The sequence below is a fragment of the Somniosus microcephalus genome, chromosome 15 (assembly GCF_052327205.1).
Source record: "Somniosus microcephalus isolate GS21.2 chromosome 15, FLI_Smic_1.0, whole genome shotgun sequence".
NCBI lineage: Eukaryota > Metazoa > Chordata > Chondrichthyes > Squaliformes > Somniosidae > Somniosus > Somniosus microcephalus.
This window is the reverse complement of record NC_141001.1, coordinates 90,089,367-90,112,688: the sequence shown is the minus strand read 5'-3', so window position 1 is coordinate 90,112,688 and position 23,322 is coordinate 90,089,367. Positions and strand designations below refer to the sequence as shown.

Sequence of the window (23,322 nt, the reverse complement as noted above, 5' to 3'; positions counted from 1 at the left end):
TCTCTGTGAGGATAATGTTTTTTTTTTTAAATCGCTCAAAAATATCAATGAAGCACCAGAATAATTACTTTGTTATATGCCTTGCGTATAATTCTAGGCTTATTTTACACATATTTTGAACCAGTGCAATTACAGGAAAATTTGCGTGGATGGCTCTTTAGCTTGGAGGCAGAGCCATTACAATAAGCCGAGATGCATTCAAGGGCAGGAATTGCTAGACGGGCGTAAAAACCTGAGGAAATTCAGGTATAGCTTAGTTACACGAATAGCACACTTGCACCCGAGATTCTTCGATCTGTTTCGCCGGGTATTTGCTTTACACCCCGATTACGCATGTCACTGGGAGCAAACACACAGGAGGTCCCACCCCATGATGTCCAAGCAGTGCTCAAAAAGCCCAAGATTGGGAAAGATAAGTCTTTGCATGGATACATTGAGGCACACCTGAAGGTTCAAGCCATCCTTTCTTGGAGATATTGCATGGGCTCAACATTTAGTCAAACTTGTAACCTTCCAAGACAAATGAACATTAAGTTACAGTTCATTTAGATTAACTTTCCCATTCCTTTTCAGTAGTATTTTCCCTTAACAAAGTAAACAGCTGTATAGAATTCCAGCCGGATTAGGTTTTTCCCAATCCTACTAATACATACAGGTTGTGTGGTAAAATAGAATGAACTGAGTTTGGGCACCATTCCTAATATGTGTTCTAAATTAAATTTAAGTGCTTAAACCCTCTTTAAGGGAGAAGACTAGTGTAGCTGGCAAAATACAACATCATTGAACAAAATTAGGTGCAAATTCTAAACATTGCCGATAGGCTTAGAGAGAGAAAAACGCACACACCTGATAAAGAACCCGGGAATTCACAATTAATGAAAGCTATGCTAACACCTGGTGTTAACAAATTGGCTCAAAGTTGGTGCCAAATTACTGAAAGAACTAAATGACAATTTCTTAACAGGAAGATTATTGCCCTCAGGTGTATGTGGACAAAAGACCAGGCAAAGGTTGTGAAAGATTAGTAAAGCGCATATTAAATGCTGGAGCAGAAGAATTTGTATCAGTAAATCTAATTATATTCACCAATAATCCATTGTAAGTTATAATACGAATCTCTACTGAAATAGGCCCAGGACAAGTGGACAGTGATAGGATTTTTTTTTTAATAACAGTTAAAGCCAGCAGACCCTCACTTTTGTTTTGCTGTTAATTCCACAGGATACCCAATGAGCAGCACCTGGCTCCAAAGGTAAGACCTCCACGTGTGTGTTGCACATTGTTCAAAGAAACATGATAGCAGAACATGCCTTATTAGAATTGGGCACTGGTTTACTCTGCCCGTTAAAAGTGTCAACTAATAGGCGGTGGTTGTTGCTGTAGATTTATGGTTGCAGAGATGAGAATAACAATCCTGTCAAAAAATGCTTCATCAGTAAAACATATTTACACTTCTCCATTAGTCAGTCCATTGGGCAAGGTTCATTTTCCTTCTTCATTATTGTTACTTGCTTTGTGTTACTTTATGATTTTTGTGTTGCTTTCCGAATCTTGATGTGGGCTGTTGTAGTCTCATTGATTAAACTATGACTGAGAAAGTAAAGCAATGGACGTGACCCAGGACTGTCATTTTCTGCATCAAGTACAAATGCAATGTAGTTTCAAATTAGTTCATTTAATACTGCGAAACGCATCTATGCTCCTTATCAAAAGGAAACATCAGAGTAAACAACGTGTTCCTATAACTTCTCATTGCCAAAATTTCCCTGACTGCTTGTGTTAATCTACTGAAAATTTTAAGTAAGCATGTGTGCCAGAGATGGGGTCACGTTGAGCGCCCATTGCCAATAAAAGTCCAGTTAATCAGAATGTGTTTTCACAGAGCGTAGTTATCACTTTTAAGGACAGCCTTTGTTGAAATACATTTGAGCAAACGTACTGTACCTTGGAGAAACTAATTCTTAAATGAATTCATTCCCTCCTATTTTGGGGAGTGTCTGGATGTTGAAATTATTTTGGGGCCTTTTGATCAATTTAATCATGTAATTATGCTTTCACCCTATTGTCAGGGAATCGTTGTTGCTAATCTATGGTTATCCTTTTCTGCTTCTACCTGCTAATGGCATTTCCACAGAATTGGCTAGCACTCTACATTTTTAACAGTCCTGTAAGCACTTTGTGTTGGCCTATTTAGAGACCAAGTTCCTCCAGATCGTAGTCTTAGATTAATGCCTCTGGTTAAATGAGGCGGTTGCTCCACAGTGCACTCGCTGACTTGCTGGTAAGGTCATGTTGGGCTATCTTCCGAGAATACTTTTATACCCAATGTTCATTGCAGGTTCATCGATAGATCTACAGGCTCCAATAGTATTAATTCCTTGCATGTTATAAGCAGCCTCCTCCAACAAGTTTAAACTTCTTGTAACAGCTCCTGCGTGATCATTGACAATAGATTCATACGTGGCAATAACAGTAAATGAGCCAGCAGGAAAATGACTGTGCAGCTGATGATTGTGAAGCAGTTTAAATCTGAAGTAGATGTTACTGGACACATTTTTTTTTAAAAAAGATCCACTTTGGGGAAAAAAACTGGAATGAAAATTTGAAGTCAGCAGACTTTAGCACATGCCGTCACACAGGCAAGAATTCAGACTGAAAAGCACAGGCTGCTTTTTGCCTCCAGGGAGCTGCATGTGCAGGCAAAACATCCCATTAGGCTTAAAGGCACCACTCCTCGTTTTGTGTGCTAAACCGCATTTAAGGACTTTCCGTATAATTATTGAATCTAGTCGGTCGTGAAGTACCCGAGCCCCTTATTCCTTAATGTTGCTGAATTAGCTGTAGTAAAACGTTGCAATTTCATGTAAAGTGAACGCAGATTATATTGGTATGCTGGCTTCCTGGAACGTGTCCCAGTTTTTAGACCCAACTCACTACTGAGATGTACAAACCTTGCTTAAATATCATGTCTTACTTTTGTAATGAATTCCTATTGATTTAGATTGTAATGTATTTTTAAAAAAAAACTAAAATATACAGCAAACTGCGGGAATGAGAATTCAAATGAGTTGTAATCCAGGGTGATGTAAACGTGAACCTAAATGTCTAGAGTTTGTTTTGAAGTGAAACTCCTGGATTGTAGTAAGAGAGAATTCCAATGTGGTGATACTATAAGTACAGCACTGATCTGTAGCTCATTGTTTTCAGATCAGAGTTCTGCAGACATGGGATCTGAGATCAAAGAAAGTAAAATCTAGTAATGAGGTGGAAATCTACTGTTTAAAAATTGTAATCAAGCGATCAGTGATATATGCTGATAGTTCAGCGTATATACTCTTTAATCCGTACAATAAAAATGTTTTGTTTTTGCTGAATCTGAATCTTTAGCTGGTCTAAGCTCTAGGAATGAACTAGTTCCATTGTAGTCTCTGGGACTGCTGTGATTTGGTCACTGCTACTTGATGAGCTGGACGTGAGTAGATTTTGTCCTGTTGTACTGTGGAATTATGCGAATTAATAAAAATCCAAACTATATAAAACTCTTCCAGTGCTCTACTACATTGCATTGAATAAATCTGATTTTAAGAATAAAAGCAAAAGTTTTAGCTAAGAAAAAGCAACTATATTTCCAACAATTTACCCTAGATTTTTCTCTCTCTTTATTGGTATTCTGGCAAATGTTGACACCCTTTTTCACCAGGCCAATTGTCCACCATTTTTTCCAGCTGATGCCAGACACTGATGTCATGTGTCCCACATTCTGTCATTAATGCAGAGCATCCATCATGCCTGTATAAAATGGGTGTAGAGCTTTGGTAGGGGGTAAGGAAAAAGTGACGTCGATTTAAAGGGCCCAAGCAGCTATTCTAAAACGGTTCCAGAGAGAGTTTATTTATGATCAGCCATGATCTCATTGAATGGCGGAGCAGGCTCGAGGGGCCGAATGGTCTACTCCTGCTCCTATCTTCTATGTTTCTATTTCTTGGCCATTTTTTTTTCCTGCTACTGTACATTAAAACTATTTCTGATGTGGGACTCTCATTTTCTTTCCACCCTCCCACCCCAACCCAAAGAGGCCACAATGGGTTTCCCATTGGGAATATCCTTGTAACTTTGGGTTTTTTTTTTGGATGAAGAGAAGGAGCAACCAAGGGAGGACAGACTGGTTGGTCAATACAAGAGGTGCTGAGCACCCATCTACTAGTGGCCTTATTCTAGAATACACAGTTCAAAGTGCTGCTACTCCCAGCTGACCCAGAAGCATTCTGTGCGGAGCTGCCCTTCATACAGAAGCCATCAATACGTTATGCCACACGCTGCAACCACAGCAAACCTCCACTGTAAACACTGTATTGCTCGTGGCTTTAAAGGTCACAACCACCCTGGACTTCGATGCACAGGATAATTTCAATCTGCCACTGGAGCCATCGATAACATTAACCAATTGGCTGTGCACAGATGCATAAAGAGTGTCACAGATAGACTGTTTGCTCGAGTAAATGGTTTCTTTCCACTCCCCCTGGGCAATTGGCAGCAGCAGCAGCAGCATGGCGATTTACTAGTTTTATCAAGTGACAGAATTCCTCAGGATTCAAGGGATTATAGATTACAGCATCTATGTACTCCCTTGATCAATCTGGTCACCTATTTCAACAAGAAAGGATTCTACTCTCAATGTGCAGCCCCTTTGCGACCAGCAGTGCTGCAGGCAAGTATCTGGGAGGTTCCTGGGAGATTGGCCATGGTTTATTGACAACTGTGTGCTTTCTCAGAACACTGGCTGAGCACTGTTCTAACAAGATACGATAGCAAAATACTGCAGATGCTGGAAATCCAAAATAACAACAGAAAAACGCTGGAAAAACTCAGCAGGCCAGGGCAGCATCCGTAGAGAGAGAAACAGAGTTAACGTTTCAGGTCAAAGACCTTTCGTCAGAACTGGAAAAAAGCAGGAAATGGAAAGCAAGTTTAGGGGCTGGGAAAGGGGGGAGGGGATGAAAGAACAAAAGGGAAGGTCAGTGATAGGATAGAAAGCAGGAGAGATTAAGAGACATTAAGAGACATTGAGAGATATTGAAGGCAAGAGGAGGTGGTGATGGGACAGGTAAAGGAACAAAGGATGGCTCTAGATGAAGTGTGAATTGCGCTGGCAGAATGAAGGACAGCTGCCATGTGGGAGGGAAGAAAAAAGGCCAAACAAAAAGTGTGGATAAAAAAAAAAAAATATATATATATATATGTGATCGGGGCCGAGGTTATGATCTAACAAGGTCCATTCTTCCATTGGACACACCATTGAAATTTTGTAATGTCTGGATCGCTCTGTGGGTAATCAGCAATATAGTTAGATTCAGGTCCCAAGGATCATGGGGGTGTGCTGCCTAATGCTTAACTGTTTTAAAAAGAGGCGTTACCACAGAGGCCCCAAGGGCAACAGGGAGATCAGCCTGAAGAGGCTGCAGAGGACAACTTGTTGGCCAGCTGGAAGAGCCATTCATGCCAATCTGATATGGAAAGATCCTTTTGATTACCACATCTGGCCACTGTTTCAACAGTCCTGTCTACATCCTTTCCCCTTCGCACCACAAAGATGCCTTCGTTTACAGACACATCTCTGTGTACATCAAGTCATATGACTTCTATTCACGCTACCTCATCAAAAACACTTTGAAATCTTTCCAAAAACAACGTCTGAGCACACACACAACTTTAGTGCAGCCCTAATTTTAATGAAAACCTATGCTGTGTGTGTGTGTCTAGTGCTTCTTTCTACCACACTTGCCCTTGGTGCAAATGCATGATGTGCGAACTCTTAAGCCCAGCCCAGCTTCTTGTAGATGCGCACTCCTGCCCGTCAAGTAGCAATGTAGCTGGTTGCTGTGTTACCCTTGCAAACTCTTGACACTGAGTTGGCCCTCATCTTATGGCTGTTAAGTCCGGAGATGGATCTACTGCAGCTTTATGTTGCTGCGTGGACAGCATAGTCCCGGAACATTTCTATCATGTGTGCAGGCATTTGACGGGGCTGGCAGAAATGTACATATGCTGCTATACTAAGAGGCAGTAGCTACATGTAAGTGTATTTCAGCAATGTCACTTGGCTCTGCATGCCAAAATTCCAATGAGATCAATGAAGCCCTGAGAGCTATTTGGAAGGCAGAAAAGATAGCGCTCTTTACTTGGTAGCTGAGGCCTCTAGGGCACCGGTGTGAACCTTAAGGGAGAAGCACAGACAGACTCCCATGAGGGCCTCTCTCTGTCTGTGGAGCTACCACTGCAGTTCAACCTGGAGCTACCACATGCTCCATGGTGAAGTGCAGTACTGCAAAGTGCCTTTTCTATTTATAAGGCTCTCTGATAATGTAGACATATTTTATGGCTCCTTCTTCACTACAGAGCCCTGGAAAATTATAATAACCCAGAACTTGCGGTCCTGATGACGGCAAACGGGCAGCATTCGCCGTCATTTTGCCTTTGAAATTGACCGCAACTTCAGAATTTGGCGCATGCCCAGCCTAACGCTGTGGTCTGTCATTCACTGCTCCTCCGCAGTCTGCACTGTGGATCGCCCCACCCCGCCAACCCCCGAGCCAGCAATCTGCGAAATCACAAAGACTTCCCCTTTTCCGAACAAATATCATTATTAGAAACCCCATTTAAAAAGTTAGACCCTTCCAAATGAGATGTAACTGGGGTTTTAACAGCGATCTGAGTAATAACTACTGATAAACAACCGGTCTGGCCCTGAAAAACTAATTTTATATTAGTGGAATGCCAAATTTCTCCAATTAAAAATAAATTAGATTTTAAAATTTGTTCATGATATTTCCGCTTCTACCATAACCTAACGGGTATGTAAAAAATCTTTATTTTGCTCTATGTAAAAATTTTTAAAAAGTGATTATTAGTGCTTTCTACTTCCTGGTTCCTGGTCTGTGAGAATTCTGCAATGTGATTGGCTGCTTAGACAGCTTGTTGACATCACAGCAGCTTGCACTATGGGATTCCCACTAGACTACTTGATTTCAGCTGCACGTTGGAAAAGCCAAACTTCTCGCCACGGAGATCACAAGATCTTTGTGGGAAGTTTACTTCGGGGCCAGCGGCGACCGCCTTTGCTTCGCCGCTGACCGCAAATTCCAGACCAAAATGCCTAAAAGATCTAAGTTAACTCCAGGTAGGTTATAAGAGTTATCCGTAAGGCTAACGAGGCCTCAAGGCACTTTGTAAACCCATTTTGACACAAAGCTGAACTTGCACTCACCAGTATGCCCCTAGGATGAATTGTCCACTGACTTCCCCATCTGCCCAGAACTGAAGTAAGAATTCTTGGGGGATAGCAAGATGTGGAATCTGTGGGTAGAACTGAGAAATACCAAGGGGCAGAAAACATTAGTGGGAGTGGTATATAGACCTTCAAACAGTAATGCGGAGGTTGGGGATGGCATTAAAAGGGAAATTAGAGAAGCGTGCAATAAGGGCACAGCAGTCATCATGGGTGACTTCAATCTACATATAGATTGGGCTAACCAAATTAGTAACAATACTGTGGAGGAGGAATTCCTGGAGTGTTTACGGGATGGTTTCCTGGACCAATATGTCGAGGAACCAACCAGAGATCAGGCCATCTTAGACTGGGTATTATGTAACGAGAAAGGATTAATTAACAATCTTGTTGTACGAGGCCCCTGGGTCGGAGCGATCATAATATGATTGAATTCTTCATTAAGATGGAGAATGAAATAGTTGACTCAGAGACTAGGGTCCTGAATTTAAATAAAATAAATTACGATGGTATGAGGCGCGAGTTGGGTAGGATTGATTGGGGAATGTCACTCAAAGGGTTAATGGTGGATAGGCAATGGCAAACATTCAAAGACCGCATGGATGAACTACAGAATTTGTTCATCCCAGTTTGGCATAAAAATAAAACAAAAAAGGTGACTCAACCGTGGCTAATGAGGGAAATTAGGGATAGCATAAGATCCAAGGAGAGGACATATAAATTGGCCAGAAAAAGCAGTGAACCAGAGGATTGGGAGCAGTTTAGGATTCAACAAAGGAGGACAAAGGGATTAATTCAGAAAGAGAAAATAGAATATGAGAGTAAGCTTTCAGGGAACATAAAAACTGACTGTAAAAGCTTTTATAGATATGTGAAGAGAAAAAGATTAGTGAAGTCAAGCGTAGGTCCCTTGCAGTCAGAATCAGGGGAATTTATAATGGGGAACAAAGAAATGGCAGACCAATTAAATACATATTTTGGTTCTGTCTTCACAGAGGAGGACACAAATAACCTCCCAGAGATGTTGGGGAACATAGGGTCTGATGAAAGGGAGGAACTGAAAGAAATCAGTATTTGTAGGGAAATGGTGTTAGAGAAATTGATGGGATTGAAGGCCGATAAATCTTCAGGGCCTGATAATCTACATCCTAGGGTACTTAAGGAAGTGGCCCTAGAAATAGTAGATGCATTGCTGGTCATCTTCCAAAATTTGATAGACTCTGGAACAGTTCCCATGGATTGGAGGGTAGCTAATGTTACCCCACTATTCAAAAAAGGTGGTAGAGAGAAAACGGGGAATTACAGACCGGTAAGCCTGACATCGGTAGTGGGGGAAATGCTAGAGTCCATTATAAAAGATATAATAGCAGAGCACTTGGAAAACAGTGACAGGATCGGACAAAGTCAACATGGATTTACAAAAGGTAAATCGTGCTTGACTAATCTACTGGAATTTTTTGAGGATGTAACTAGTAAAATAGGTAAGGGAGAACCAGTGGATGTGGTGTATTTGGACTTTCAGAAGGCTTTCGATAAGGTCCCACATAAGAGATTAACGTGTAAAGTTAAGGCACATGGGATTTGGGGGCAAGGTATTGACTTGGATAGAGAACTGGTTGGCAGATAGAAAGCAAAGAGTTGGAATAAACGGGTCTTTTTCTGAGTGGCAGGCAGTGTCTAGTGGGGTACCGCAGGGGTCGGTCCTAGGGCCCCAGCTATTCACAATATATATTAATGATCTAGACAGGGAACTAGATGTAATATCTCCAAATTTGCAGACGACACAAAGCTGGGTGGGCGTGTGTGCTGTGAAGAGGATGCCGAGAAACTACAGGATGATTTGGACAGGTTGGGTGATTGGGCAGAAGCATGGCAGATGCAATATAACATGGATAAATGTGAGGTTATCCACTTTGGTGGCAAAAACAGGAAGGCAGATTATTATCTGAACGGCAATAGATTGGGAGAACGGGAAGTGCAAAGAGACCTGGGTGTTCTTGTGCACCAGTCGCTGAAGGTAAGCATGCAGGTGCAGCAGGCGGTTAAGAAGGCAAATGGTATGTTGGCCTTCATAGCGAGAGGGTTTGAGTACAGGAACAAGGATGTCTTGCTGCAGTTGTACAGGGCCTTGGTGAGACCGCACCTTGAGTATTGTGTGCAGTTTTGGTCGCCTTATCTGAGGAAGGATGTTCTTGCCATGGAAGGAGTTCAGCGAAGATTCACCAGGCTGATACCTGGGATGGCAGGAATGACGTATGAGGAGAGATTGGGATGATTGGGCTTGTACTCGCTGGAGTTTAGAAGAATGAGAGGGGATCTCATTGAAACTTATAAAATTCTGACAGGACTGGACAGACTAGATGCAGGGAGGATGTTCCCGATGGTCGGGGGAGTCCAGGACCAGGGGTCACAGTCTAAGGATAAGGGGTAGGCCTTTTAGGACAGAAATGAGGAGGAATTTCTTCACCCAGAGAGTGGTGAACCTGTGGAATTCTCTACCACAGATGGCAGTAGAGGCCAATACATTAAATATATTCAAGAAGGAGTTGGGTATATTTCTTAAGGCTAAAGGGATCAAGGGGTATGGGGAGAAAGCAGGGACAGGGTACTGAATTTGGATGATCAGTCATGATCGCATTGAATGGCGGAGCAGGCTTGAGGGGCCGAATGGCCTACTCCTGCTCCTATCTTCTATGTTTCTATACTGCGGATGCTGGAAATCCGAAATAACAACAGAAAATGCTGGAAAAACTCAGCAGGCCAGGCAACATCCGTGGAGAGAGAAATCGAGTCAACATATCTGGTCGAAACCCTTCGTCAGGACTGAGAGAAAACACATAGAAGGAAACAGATTAAAAGGCCAGTTTGGGGGCTGGGAAATGGGGATGAAAGAACAAAAGAGAAGCGAAGAGACATTAAGAGGTATTCAAGATGAGACGAGATGGTGATAGGACTAGTAAGGAGACAAAAGACGGCTCTAGATGTTTATTAAATGGTTGCAGTGTGAAGTGTGAAATGCGCTCTCCCACATGGCAGCTGTCTCTCATTCTGCCAGTACATTTCACACTTCACACTGCATCCATTTAATAAACATCTAGAGCCGTCTTTTGTCTCCTTACTAGTCCTATCACCATCTCGTCTCATCTTGAATGCCTCTTTATCTCTCTTCACTTCTCTTTTTTGTTCTTTCATCCCCATTTCCCAGCCCCCAAACTGGCCTTTTAATCTGTTTCATTTCCTGTGCTTTCTCTCAGTCCTGACAAAGGGTTTTGACCTGAAACGTGGACTCTATTTCTCTCTCCACGGATGTTGCCTGGCCTGCTGAGTGTTTCCAGCATTTTCTGTTGTTATTAAGAATTCTTGGGGCTGTGGGCAGCAAGAACATTCCAGGCTCTCGACACCTCCCCGCCACCCCCTCCACCCCAATCCATTAAAACACAAAGGTGTAGTAAAATACGTGAAGAAGGAGGCCTGTAGCACATTTGCATTAATAAGTATATCAGAATATACCATGCTTAAATGAAACTTCCCCCGGCGTGAGCACCATATTTGAGCGGGGCCCCTTGCGTTAACCTGCTCCTGCTCAACCAGTTAAGAAACACCATTTCCCTACTTTCCAATTCGCAAAGGGCTGCAAACAGGAACTTGATGTGTTGCATTGCAATTGACAGCCCACGACCTGCCGCTTTGAAATCCTGAGTTATATTCTAATTCTAATTTGTGCCATGCATTTACAAGCAATGCATTGTAAGTAGAAATAGTTCATAGTTACCAACCATGACCTCTGTGGGATAATCAGTAACAGAAATACGTTGCCGATATAGTTCTAATATTTATGATAGGGGCCTATAAAAGGACAAAGAAGAGATACTTGAGTTTGCAAAATTGTACAATTGTATAGCTTGCCCAAATAAATGGTTAATAAGCTTGGACAGATATGACAGTAATCCTTACAAATCCAGTTGAAAAGATTATACTATGCTTTATATTTAACAGTTTTATTTGAGTTGAATTTTATATCCTGGCTTTTATAATTATTTTGCAAACTGAATGAAATTGATAGCCTTTCTAAACTTTTTGATAGTTTGCAAGGTTATTGGAGAATTTAATCCATTGTACCTTTCTCTTATCGTGATTTTACACACAATGGGTTTAAATAAAAGATAACATTCCTCAACTGCAGTGCTTCATGTTACAATGAGATTGGAGATGTGAGTGAATGTTGCACAAAGTAACCAAGTTCAAATAATAAACGAGGCTAGGAGGATATTTTATTGTAAAATTTGTTCTTTATGTTTGGGTAAAGTGTTGCATTGATGGCTGTGGTCCCTGTTAAGTTCTGAGTATTCTATTACTCGAGGTGAGACAGAGGGCATTCTGTTTCATGCTATGTGATGTACAATATATCATCAGGTCCACTAATTTATGGTGATTGAATAAATCAAACTGCCTTTGCATTGAGAGTATTATGGAATATTTGTGATATTTTTGGGCTCAAATGAGTTGTGCACATATTTGTATGAAAACTGTAAATCGGGGGGAGATTTTAAACTTTACTACCCCATGTGTAAAACTGGCATTGTGGCTCAGCCGCCGGTTCTAGAAGCTCCCCTCCCGCCCCCACCCCGCCCCCACCTCGGTTTTCATTTCCATAATGGGCGGCTTATCTGCAATGCCAGTTTTACGCACAGACTGCAAGTTAAAAGTCTATCCCTTATTTTCCTGGACTACTGTTAATTTTAACAATAGTTTCATTTTAACTTTTACATTGTTTAAAAGTTCAGGTTACAGCAGGAGGAGGTAGGGGCGATGGCCCAGTTTGCAGATAAGTAGGACAACCCAGTTTGCAGATAAGTAGGACAACCTAACAGTACAGGAGAGTGAAGGGCTGCGGCGGGGGGGGGGGGGCGGTGGAGAGAGAGTCATGTGGGTTGATATTCTTAGGAGGGAGGTCCTAGATTTTGAAGCTGTTGGTTGAGGTATGGTGAGAGAATTGGGGGTGGGAATGTAACTGGGGCGAGAGAGAGCTGCAGGATGTGGGAGCACTGCGAGGAATGGTCGTGGTGTTTGGGAACACGGGTTGGGTGTTGATGGTGTTAGGGAGGGCTACAAAAGGGGTCCCGGGTTGTGGGAGCATTGGCAGCAGTGTTGGACTTGGTTATCGTAGGAGCATGGACCTGGGTGTGGTAGCATTGAGATCGGAGTACTGGGAATGGGAGTTGACGGATCTATTATTTTGGGTGTGGGATTACCTGGCTGGGCTGGGGTCTAGGGGTTGCCTGGCATACTGGGTCAGTTGGAGGTTGGGCCCAGTGTTTCAGCTGTTAATTTTAGATTTTTTTAAAGGTATAATTTTCAAACACACGAGCAATAAAAAGCTGCAAAAATGAAGTCAATTTTGCCAATGAGTGAATCAGGTGCAAGTCTGACCTCCAGTAATTTGATTGTAATGCGAGACAGAAATTAGAACAGATAAAGCTTTTTATAGTATTACTAGTGACTCTCCAGTAACACTGCTCATGATAGGTCAAAATATGTGTTTTATAATGATTGGAACATTATATTATATAATACAACATATTCTCCTAAAGTCTATAATTCTGGCCCATTAATAATATAGATAGGTTAATAGTTCTAGACTAGTAAACACTCAGCTAAAACCACAACTTCTGACACCCTGTGGCAATTCTATGCTACTGCAAGTAGTGGTTACATTCCAGTAAGACTTGTAGAGCCAACATGCTCACTCTTGTTTCTCTGAACAATTTGCAAGAGATAGATTTTTAAAAAGCAGCAATCACAATGGGAATATAGTTTAAGCTAAATGAACTTCCAAGTTGCTCCTGCACAAGGATAAAGAACACTGGGCACAGCAGCTTGATTTTAAAAAGCAAAGTAAAATGGCGTGCTAAAGTCGTCTTGTATTGTGCATTCATGCTCTGTGTTGCATGTGTTTGTTTTGCATTACATGGGCATCGTTTTTATTAACGAATAAATATTGTGGAAGTGCACATAATAGAAGGCTGGCTGTTGGAAGGGAAAGTAAGAGAGGGATTTGATGGGTGGTTTGGACTGATTCCGCGTGGCATCTGTTTCCAGGCTATGCTGATAATGCATCTGAATCAGTTGTGGGTCTGGTTTATGTGGGAGCCAAGTTGCCATGTTGGGATGGGTCATTATTGAGCATTAGAAGGCAGGATTTGACCAACTTTGAAGCCAAACTAACCTCTATAAACCAGTATAATGGGGCGGTAGACTCAGTAAATATATTGGTTTTAAGGTCAGCAGCTATTGACCTGAATCAAATGGGAGCTGACTGGAGCCTGCCTCATTCATCCCTAACCTGCACACAGCCTACAGGCACCAACTTTATCTTGTATCATTGTGCGTGGATAAATAATTGGTTAATGTGTGTGTCTGTGGGGAGGCAGTCGCTTACTTTCAACCTAATTATTATAATGTAAGATGGCTTATCGAAATAATGTATGATGCTGGATCTGCTCCACCAGTGATTTCTCATAATATCTTGACTGCACGTTATCTTTTTATGACAAAGCACAGAGGTGTATTTTTCATTCCTCACAACAGTACAAAGCTAAATATATACGGGAATGATTGACTTCATGTGTGATAAGGCAATTTTAAAGAATGTCACCGAGAGTTAGTAAATTGAGGTCATAGCTTTAGTGCAATTGTAAGTTATTTACCATTTGAGGGGTTCGGGATAAAATGATTGTGATTTGATTATGACTTTATAATAATAGATGCTGCTGCTGTTTTCTAAGGTCACTAAATGAACCTACAATTTATTCTGCAGCAAGAATATTAAGGGATTTTAGCGACTTGGTGGAATTGTCGTCTTGACTGCACAATTAATTCTCATTGCAAATGTTATTACTGAGTTAAGTTTTGTACTGTGGACTAAATGCAGCCACAAAGCATTGTTCAATTATCAAGCAAATCTATACTTAAGGGGCAGAATAGATTAAAGTAGTAATAAATTGATATTTTGCATTCAGAGTGATATACTAAATTAAAGTGCATTGAAAATAAGAGTTAAATACCTCCTTTTTCAGGTGGAAAAATACCTTGGCTGCAGTTTTACTGTTAACGAGCGATCTCAGATTGGCAGTTGTGAAATGCAATGTGCAGTCAGCACACTTGAACAGCACTGGCTCTGCCAATTGGGGTCACATTGAGGTCAGCCACAAAGGGATCTGTGTAGAGCTTCACTCCCTGACTGACTTTAAAAAATGAGAGTGGACAGGAGCATCTGCTTTCTCCTAATGTTGAAAAGTAAGTTTATAAAGTGCCGAGGAGGTCCAACAACAACCTGCATTTATATCGAGCCTTTAATGTAGGAAAACATCCCAAGGCTCTTCAAGGGCATAACAGGACAAAAATTGACACCGAGCCGAAGAAGCAGACATTATGACAGCTTAGTCAAAGAGGTAAGTTTTAAAGGAGAGAGGCGGAGAGGTTTAGGGAGGGAATTCCAGAGACTGCCAAGGAAGTGGGGGATGCACAAGAGTCCTGAGTTGGAGGAACGTAGACTTCTTGGAATGTGTTCCAGAAATGGGGTGGGACGAGACAATGGAGGGATGTGAAAACGGATGTCTGGACTTCTTAATATGTGGCTTTGCAGGATTGTCGTTCACTGCATCTGGTGTGAACTCAAATGGGTGCGAGACACTTCCTTGTTGGTTGCTTGGCCTCAATATGTTTGGGAGTCTAATTGGCACTAGACTCTCAGCGATTCAAGCACTTCCATGTTGATGCACAGCAGAAACTGCTTTGTAGATACAACAGCAAAATACTGCAGATGCTGGAAATCTTAAATAACAACAGAAAATGCTGGAAATACTCAGCAGGCCAGGCAACATCCGTGGAGAGAGAAACAGAGTTAACGTTTCAGGTCTGGGACCCTTCATCAGAACTTTGTAGATGTTCAGGTTTGTATATGAAAATGCTACAATTTATAGAGCTTAGTGTAACTCATTAAAAAAGGGAATCTCACCATCAGGAACTCTTTTATTTAAAAAAAAAACCGAAAGAATCCTAACCAACATTTTGTATTGCCCATTTCGGCTCATTTATGAATTAATAATGAATTTTGATGATCTACTTGTGGACACTGGTTCAAAAGAATCACTAAATCTTACTGTGAGGAATTTTGATTTCTCCAAAACCACAATCATTGCTGCTCAATGTCAGCCAATGAGAGATGCGATTGGCAAGGTCAGAACAGAATTTTCCTGAGGTGGCTTGTTTACCTCCTCTGGCACTCCATCCAATAGCCTGGCTGAGAGCCAGCAGTCCTCGACTGGGTATGACCCAACTGAAAGGACTTTGAACACAGATGTCCAAATTGAGGGTGTATAATTTTAAAGAGAGTTGGTCCCTTAATGCTAAATTAAAGCTAGCAGTTCAAATAAAAAATACAAAAACTCTTGAATGTGACTCCACAGTAGACAGAACTTTGTATTGCGGCATGCTATTGCAGCATTACCATGGAAATATGAGGTATTGGGATAGAAATAACTGGATTCAAATAGCACATATATGGAGACAGATATATTGGTTACCTCAGATGTTGTAAGTTTACAACAGCAACTTGCATTTATATAGCGCCTTAATGTAGTAAAACGTCCCAAGGCACTTCACAGGTGTAATCAGACAGAAATTGACACCGAGCCAAAGAAGGAGATATTAGGACAGGGGACCAAATGCTTTGTCAAAGAGGTAAGTTTTAAACAGTGCCTTAAAGGAGAAGTGAGAGGAGGAGAGGCGAAGAGGTTTGGGTAGCGAATTCCAGAGCTTGGGGCCTAGGCAGCTGAAGGCAAGGCCGGGCCGACAATGGTGGGGGATTCACAAGAAACCAGAATTGGAGGAATGCAGAGTCCGTGGAGGGTTGCAGGCAATGTTCCCTGTCGGCTGCGCTTTGTTCTGCGCGGCCTGTTTCTTTCAATGCGCGCGGTCCCTTTAAATTTCTGCGCTTGCGCGGTTTTTCCAATGTAAAAGCTTGTGAGCGGCCTGCGCGGGACCTTGCAGATTATTGCGCGGCTGTGCACGGGCGCAGCTTCAAGGGAACATTGATTGTAGGACTGGAAGATGTTAGAGATGGGGAGGGGCGAGGCCAAGGAGCGATTTGAACATGAGAATAAGAGTGTTAGCATTGTAGTGTTGGTGGAGCCAGTGTCGGTTAGAGAGCACAGGAGTGATGGGTGAACGGGACTTGGTGTGAGTTGGGATATGGGCAGCAGAGTTTTGGATGAACTCGAGTTTATGGAGGGTGGTAGATGGTAGGCTGGCCAGGAGAATATTGGAATAGTTGAGTCTGGAGGGTTTCAGCAGCAATTGGGCTGAGGCAGGGGCAGAGAAAGGCAATGGAAGTAGGCGGTCTTTGTGATGAGGATTTGGGGTTGGAAGCTCAGCTCGGGGTCAAATAGAAGGTTTGACTGGTTTTGGTCTTCCCATTATTTAATTAGAGGAAATTGCAGCTCAACCAGTCCCTGTCCGACAACATGGAGACAGCGGAAAGGTCGAGAGATGTTGTGGTGAGGTTCCCATCTTCAACCCTCCATAAACTTGAGCTCTGCTGCCCATATTCTAACCTACATTGGCTCCCGGACAGCCAATGCTTTATTTTTAAAATGATTATCCTCATATTCAAATCCCCCCCATGGCCTCAGCCCTCCCTATCTCTGTAACCTCCTCCAGCCCTCTAACCCTCCAAGTGCTCTGTGTTCTTCCAACTCTGGACTCATGTACATCCCCCCCCCCCCCCCCCACAATACACCACCAGCCCCCCACTCCCTTCGCCCCACCATTGGTGGCCGTGCCTTCAGGTATCTAGTCCCTAAACTCTGGAATTACCTTCCTAAACCGCGCGCTCTCTCTCTCTCCTTTTTAAGGTGCTGCTTAAAGCCTACCTCTATGACCAAGCGTCGGATTGGTAGAGGAGGTATCAAAAACACAGATGAGGGTTTCAGCAGCAGATGGACTGATGCAGGGTGGAGATGGATGATATTATGGAGGTGGAAGTAGGAGGTCTTTGTGATGGAGAGGAAATGGTGTCAGAAGCTCAAGTCCGGATGAAATAGGACGGCGAGGTTACAAACGGTCTGGTTCAGCCTGAGATGCTGACCAGGGGGATGGAGTCGATGACTCGGAACGGATTTTGTGACGGGGGGGCCGAAGACACTGGCTTTGATCTTCCCAGTGTTTATTGGATGAAATTTCAGCTCCTCCAAGACTGGACAACACAGAGGCAGTGAAGGGGATGAGAGAGGTGGTGGTGAGGTAGAGCTGGATAGCGTCAGCGTACATGTGGAATCTGAGGTGTTTATCGTTGATGGTGCCGAGCGGCAGCGTGTAGTTGAGAAACCGGGGTCAAGGATAGATCGCAATAGTAAAATACTGTAGATGCTGGAAACACTCAGCAGGTCAGGCAGCAGCCATGGAGAGAGAAATCGAGTTAACGCTTCAGGTCTGTGACCCTTCAGTGAAGTTTCAATGTGCAGTCATTGAGTGGGAATAGATACAGTAAAGTACTTGAATAAACCAGAAATGGCCCTTTTTAGTCACCGGCAAGGTTAACGTTACCCCTACCATCCTCTCCACACAACTGCTGCCTGACCTGCTGAGTGTTTCTGGCATTTTGTTTATTTCAAACTATCACTACTGTATTCTACAAGGTGACATGAGTTTATTTATGATCAGTTTTTTGAAAAAGTACCAATGTTCACTGCTTGAAAGCACAAACTGTCATTGTGCAATAAATAGATCATCTTTGTTGCTGATGTGATTAATGGAGGTGTATCCCCCTCACGCCCCCCACCACAGATCAGCCTTGATTGGCCCAGAATTTGCTGAAAACCTGCACCATAGTAATGGCGCATTTACGGCCTGCACCATTATTACGGCACAGATTTTCCAGGAAATTATGGCACGAATGACTCCGCTTATTGCTTACCTGCGCCAATGTTTCCTGGTGCTCTCTGCGCCGCTCCACCGTGAATCTCACTGAAAAGGTGAGAACTCGCTTTTTTCATAGCTCCCCGCCCCCCCTTAAAATAAATGATGTCCAATTTGCTGGACTAACGCTGCTTTGATCGCTGCTGCCACTTGGACTGATCCAGAACAGTGCTGGTGATCTGGCAGCATCGCGATTTATTGCCCCAAGATCGCTTTCCCTCAAACATAGCTGTCTTGTCACTGAGCTTTGCCGATTTATTTAGCTAATGCAAAAATAACTGGCTTTTGGACATGCTAGCTCGCTGGAATGTTTCCTGTTAAAAGGAATTGAATTTTTTGTAGCCATTTAATGTGTCTATCCATTCACTGATCTCTGGTTCCTTAAAATTAGTGATTTACAATCAATCTATTTAAAGAGTTAAGACAACTATCCAAGATCATGCAGCTGCTCTGAATTTTAAAAACTGCGATATCTATCTGGGAAATGGATTATTCAATAATTACTTCCTGAAGATCTTGCATTGAGTTTTTAATATATTTCCCCCTGCAAAACACTGGACGTGTGCTTTGAAATGAATTTGCCCACCAACATTTGAAAACCATTACCATTTAGAAGCCTTCAATTAGCTCGGGTACCTGCAATCTCACGTGCTGCCCACAGTACACCCAGGAATTATGGGCTGGATTTTCTCAATGGGGAGCTTTTGGAGGCGGGACTCCCACTTGTCGGGGTTTAGTCCCGCCTCCATTGACTTGTGGCCAACCCACACTATTTTCCCTTGATTGACCTTGTTCAGCCCCGCCCAACAGGCTTAGCAGGCCAATTAAGGGAAAGCCGGTTACTGGTGACGTTAGCGAGTGATGTTTCATCTGTCAAGAGCTTTTGACAGATGAAATGTCAGCGTTTGACGGCTCTGTGAAGCTGTCAAACACTGACAATCTGTCCTCTAAGTTGAGTCCTTCCACTCAGGCTCAGTTAGAGATCTCTCCTGAGCAGAAAGCAGAATGCTGCAGCTTTTGACAGTTCAGCGGCCATTCTGCTTTCTGTGCCGGTGAGCTGAGGGACTCCCGAGACCTGAAGCGAGGAAGCCTGCAGGAAGAAGTAAAGGTAAGTAAAACTTATGAAAACACTTTACACACACCTCACACACTTACCTCTCCACACTTGCACTCATCACTCACCTGCACACCGGAGATCTCCGCCCCTCCGACCCCCACAGACCGACGGCCCGCCTCACTGACCCTGGTGAGGTTCAGAGCCGTCGGGAAGCCCACACTTCAGGGCTCAAAATAGGGATTCTCAAAAAACTGCCTGTTTAACTAGCTGTTAACAGGCAGTTAATTGGCACTAATCCCCTTCCCGCCTCGGGGAGGCAGCTCCCAGCGCGGGTCGGGTACCCGCCTCCTGGGAAGATGGCACCGATGCAGGTTGGGGGCAGGATGGGTACCTGCCCCCAGATTCTGCCATTTTCCTGGCAGTCCCGCCTCCCCAGGGCTGGCAAAATTCCCCCCTATACTTCCAAACCCTAGATAACAAAATCAATAATCTGACTAACAGATTCGTGGTAACTTCTCAAAATGGGACTCACAGGCCAAAGCTGTAACTGCTATAAAGCAGAATAAAAAGTGGCTGAATACTGTGATTAACGTTCACATGATCTGAATCGGATAGTATTTCTTATTGATGTTGCTTCCGAATTGCCACTATCCTTGTATTCCAATGAGTTCTCCACATTTTGACGTCAATTTGCCACAGGAGGTTCTAACTAATGGCGTTTGGGACCAAATGCGCCATTCCAGCAAATTCTGGGCTGATCATCTGCAATTTAAAGACATATTACAAAACACAATGTATTATGTCCGTGTATAATTGAGACACGGACAGCAGGAGTTGATTTAAACAAGTCTTTACTGAATGGAGTCAATCGGGAAACTGAAACTACAGAGGCTTGCTAGCGCTTTTTATACAGGGGTGGTCACTGCCGGTACTGCAGCCTGAGACCAGTTATTCTCTTAAAGGTACATACACAACAATTCCTCCCCTTTTAGATAAACAGTACATAACATTCATTTAACAAGTAAATGATAACTAATTACAATCACAATTACTGTTGCTAGATACATTGGTTGAGTTTAAGCAATTATAAGTTCAGTCTTTGAGGAGGCTTCCTGATTCTGTCTGGATAACGCCTCTTTGGGGTATCAGGTTCTTCTGGCAAGGTTGAGTCGGGATCAATGTCATTGTTTGGTTCGTCTGCTTCCAATATCACCGATTCTGCGGTAGCTGCAATTGGTACGTCGATTTCATTGCCAGGTGTATCAGATCGTGGTGTGGAGTTGACGTTTTCCAGTGACTCTAGAATCTGGTCAGCATGGCGTCTTACAATGCTCTCTCCAACGTCCACGGTATACATGAGAGGTCCTTGCCGTGTACAAATCGTTCCTGGCTGCCATTTCTCAGTGCGGTAGTCCCGGGCCAAAACTGGTTGACCTATCTTAAAACTCCTGGTCGGCCTTTCATTCATATTCTGAAACTGCCTGTTCTCCACATCTCTTCGGACGTTTGGCTTAACCAAATCCAAGCGGCATCGTAGTCTTCGATTGAAGAACATCATGGCTGGAGTTTGGTTGGTAACCGCATGTGTCGCATTCCGGTAGGCAAACAAGAAGTTGTCCACCTTGTGTTGTAGGGGTATATCTTCATTACACATTGCCTTGATAGCCGCCTTGAATGTTTGAACAAACCTCTCGGCCAATCCATTAGTGGCTGGATGATATGGGGCAGATGTGTAATGCTTAACACCATTGTTCTTTAAGAACCTCCGGAACTCTTCAGACACAAACTGTGGTCCATTGTCAGAGCAAATCTGTTCAGGCAGCCCATTCCTGGCGAATATGGTTCGTAAAACTGTGATAGTTTTTTCTGTGGTGGTTGAGGACATTTTTATTACCTCTGGCCACTTTGTGCATCCACCGCAATTAAAAACATCGAGTCCATGAAGGGACCAGTAAAATCAATGTGCACCCTTTGCCATGGAGATGAGGGCCACTCCCATGGATGTAGAGGAGCTTGTGGTGGGGCGTTTTGGACCTTCTGGCATCCTGCACAGCTCTTGGTCATCTCTTCGATTTCTCTATCAATTCCCGGCCACCACACAAACGCTCTGGCTAAGTTCTTCATTTTTACCCCACCCAGATGACCCTCATGAAGCTCATTGAACACTCTATCTGTCAACTTAGGTGGAATTACTACTCTGGATCCACACATCAAGGTTCCTCTGCACACTGACAGCTGTTCTCTTCTTGGCGAACCACTGCTGCCAGCATTCTCGCCATGTGCTGGCCATCCCTTCACCGTTAAATCATAGACCCGGGATAGTGTCGGGTCATTTCGTGTTTCCTTTTCTATGTTTGCATTCGTCACAGGGAGACATTCGACTATGGTCGAGTGGAATATCTCCATTGGATCCACTGCAAGGTCTTCTTCCACCGTCGGCAACGGTAGGCGTGACAATCCATCAGCATTCCCATGCTGTTTAGTTCCTTTGTACTCGATGTCATATTGGTGTGCCCCTAGGAAAAGGGACCACCTCTGCAGCCGTTGCGCTGTCATTATCGGTACGCCCTTCTGAGGGTTGAAAATGGAGACAAGAGGTTGATGATCGGTTAGTAGAGTAAATTTTTGACCGTGCAGGTAGTGATTGAACTTCTTCACCCCCCACACTAGGCTGAGGGCCTCTCTGTCAATCTGGGCGTAGTTACGCTCGGCAGAAGTTAACGAGCGTGACGCAAAAGCTATCGGCCTCTCTAAACCATCAAGGAATTTATGTGACAGTACCGCCCCAATGCCGTAGGGAGACGCATCACACGCCAGTCTGATCGGCAGTGCTGGGTTGTAGTGAGCCAATACTTCTCTTGAAGTGATTAAGTCCTTACTCTTCTGAAAGGCCCGATTACAGTCATTGCTCCATTTCCATGCTACTCCCGTTCGTAGTAGGGCGTTCAGTGGGTGCAGAATTGTGGACAAATTCGGCAAAAACTTATGGTAGTAATTCACCAATCCGAGGAATGACCTCAGTTGCGACACATTTTCAGGCGCTGGGGCCTTAACAACCGCTTCAATTTTGTCAGGGGACTTATGTAACCCCTCTTCATCAATCACGTGGCCACAATACGATATCTGTTTCTTAAAAAACTCGCACTTGGGGCGGTTGGCTCGTAGCCCATGTTCCCGTAGTCTAGTGAGCACCTGTTCTAGGTTGTTAAGGTGTTCACTGTCATCTTCACCTGTCACTAGGATGTCGTCCAAGTAACACTGAGTCCCCGGAATCCCTTGCAGGACTTGTTCCATCGCTCTTTGCCATATCGCCGGAGCCGATGCTACTCCGAATACCAATCGATGATACTGGTAAAGACCTTTGTGAGTGTTTATTGTGCGATACTTCCTGGAGGATTCTTCAACCTCCATCTGCAAATATGCTTGTGCTAGGTCAATTTTTGTAAAACGCTTCCCTCCAGATAGTGAGGCGAAGATGTCTTCTATCCTTGGAAGAGGATATTGTACTGTGTGAAGGACTGGGTTCACCGTCACCTTGAAGTCCCCACAGATGCGAACCTTCCTTAGCTCCTCAGACTTATTGCTTAACGTTTTTTTCATGACAGGAACGATGGGTGTCGCCCACTCGCTCCAGTCGACCTTAGACAACACGCCTGCCTTCTCCAGATTCTCCAGCTCTGCCTCGACGGCTGGGCGAATTGCATATGGTACCGGTCTTGCTTTGAAAAACTTGGGAATTGCATTCTCTTCTATTTTTATCGAGGCGGTTACGCCTTTAAGCGTGCCCAGTTCTTGTTGAAATACCTCTTTGGCGTTAGCTAAGATTGTTGACAATCGTCCAGGAGTGACGTCTTCAACTTTTTTACCATCCACCATCATTGCATGAATGGAGTGCCAATCTAAGCTTATCTTCCTGATCCATTCACGTCCCAATAACGGTGGTCCACCATTTTGCAGAATGTAGAGATACAATTTCCGTATTTTCTTGCCGTTGTATTCGACA

At 43.5% G+C, this 23,322-nt stretch overlaps 1 long non-coding RNA gene across 2 annotated transcripts in view; it reads left to right on the top strand.

Moving 5' to 3' along the window:
• LOC147107074 (uncharacterized) overlaps positions 1-23,322 on the top strand; it is a 113,039-nt gene that overhangs the window by 15,695 nt on the left and 74,022 nt on the right. For both annotated transcript variants that reach the window (XR_015081019.1, XR_015081020.1), the window contains exon 2: positions 1,222-1,252. This is a non-coding gene — a long non-coding RNA (uncharacterized LOC147107074). The remainder of the gene's footprint in view (positions 1-1,221; positions 1,253-23,322) is intronic.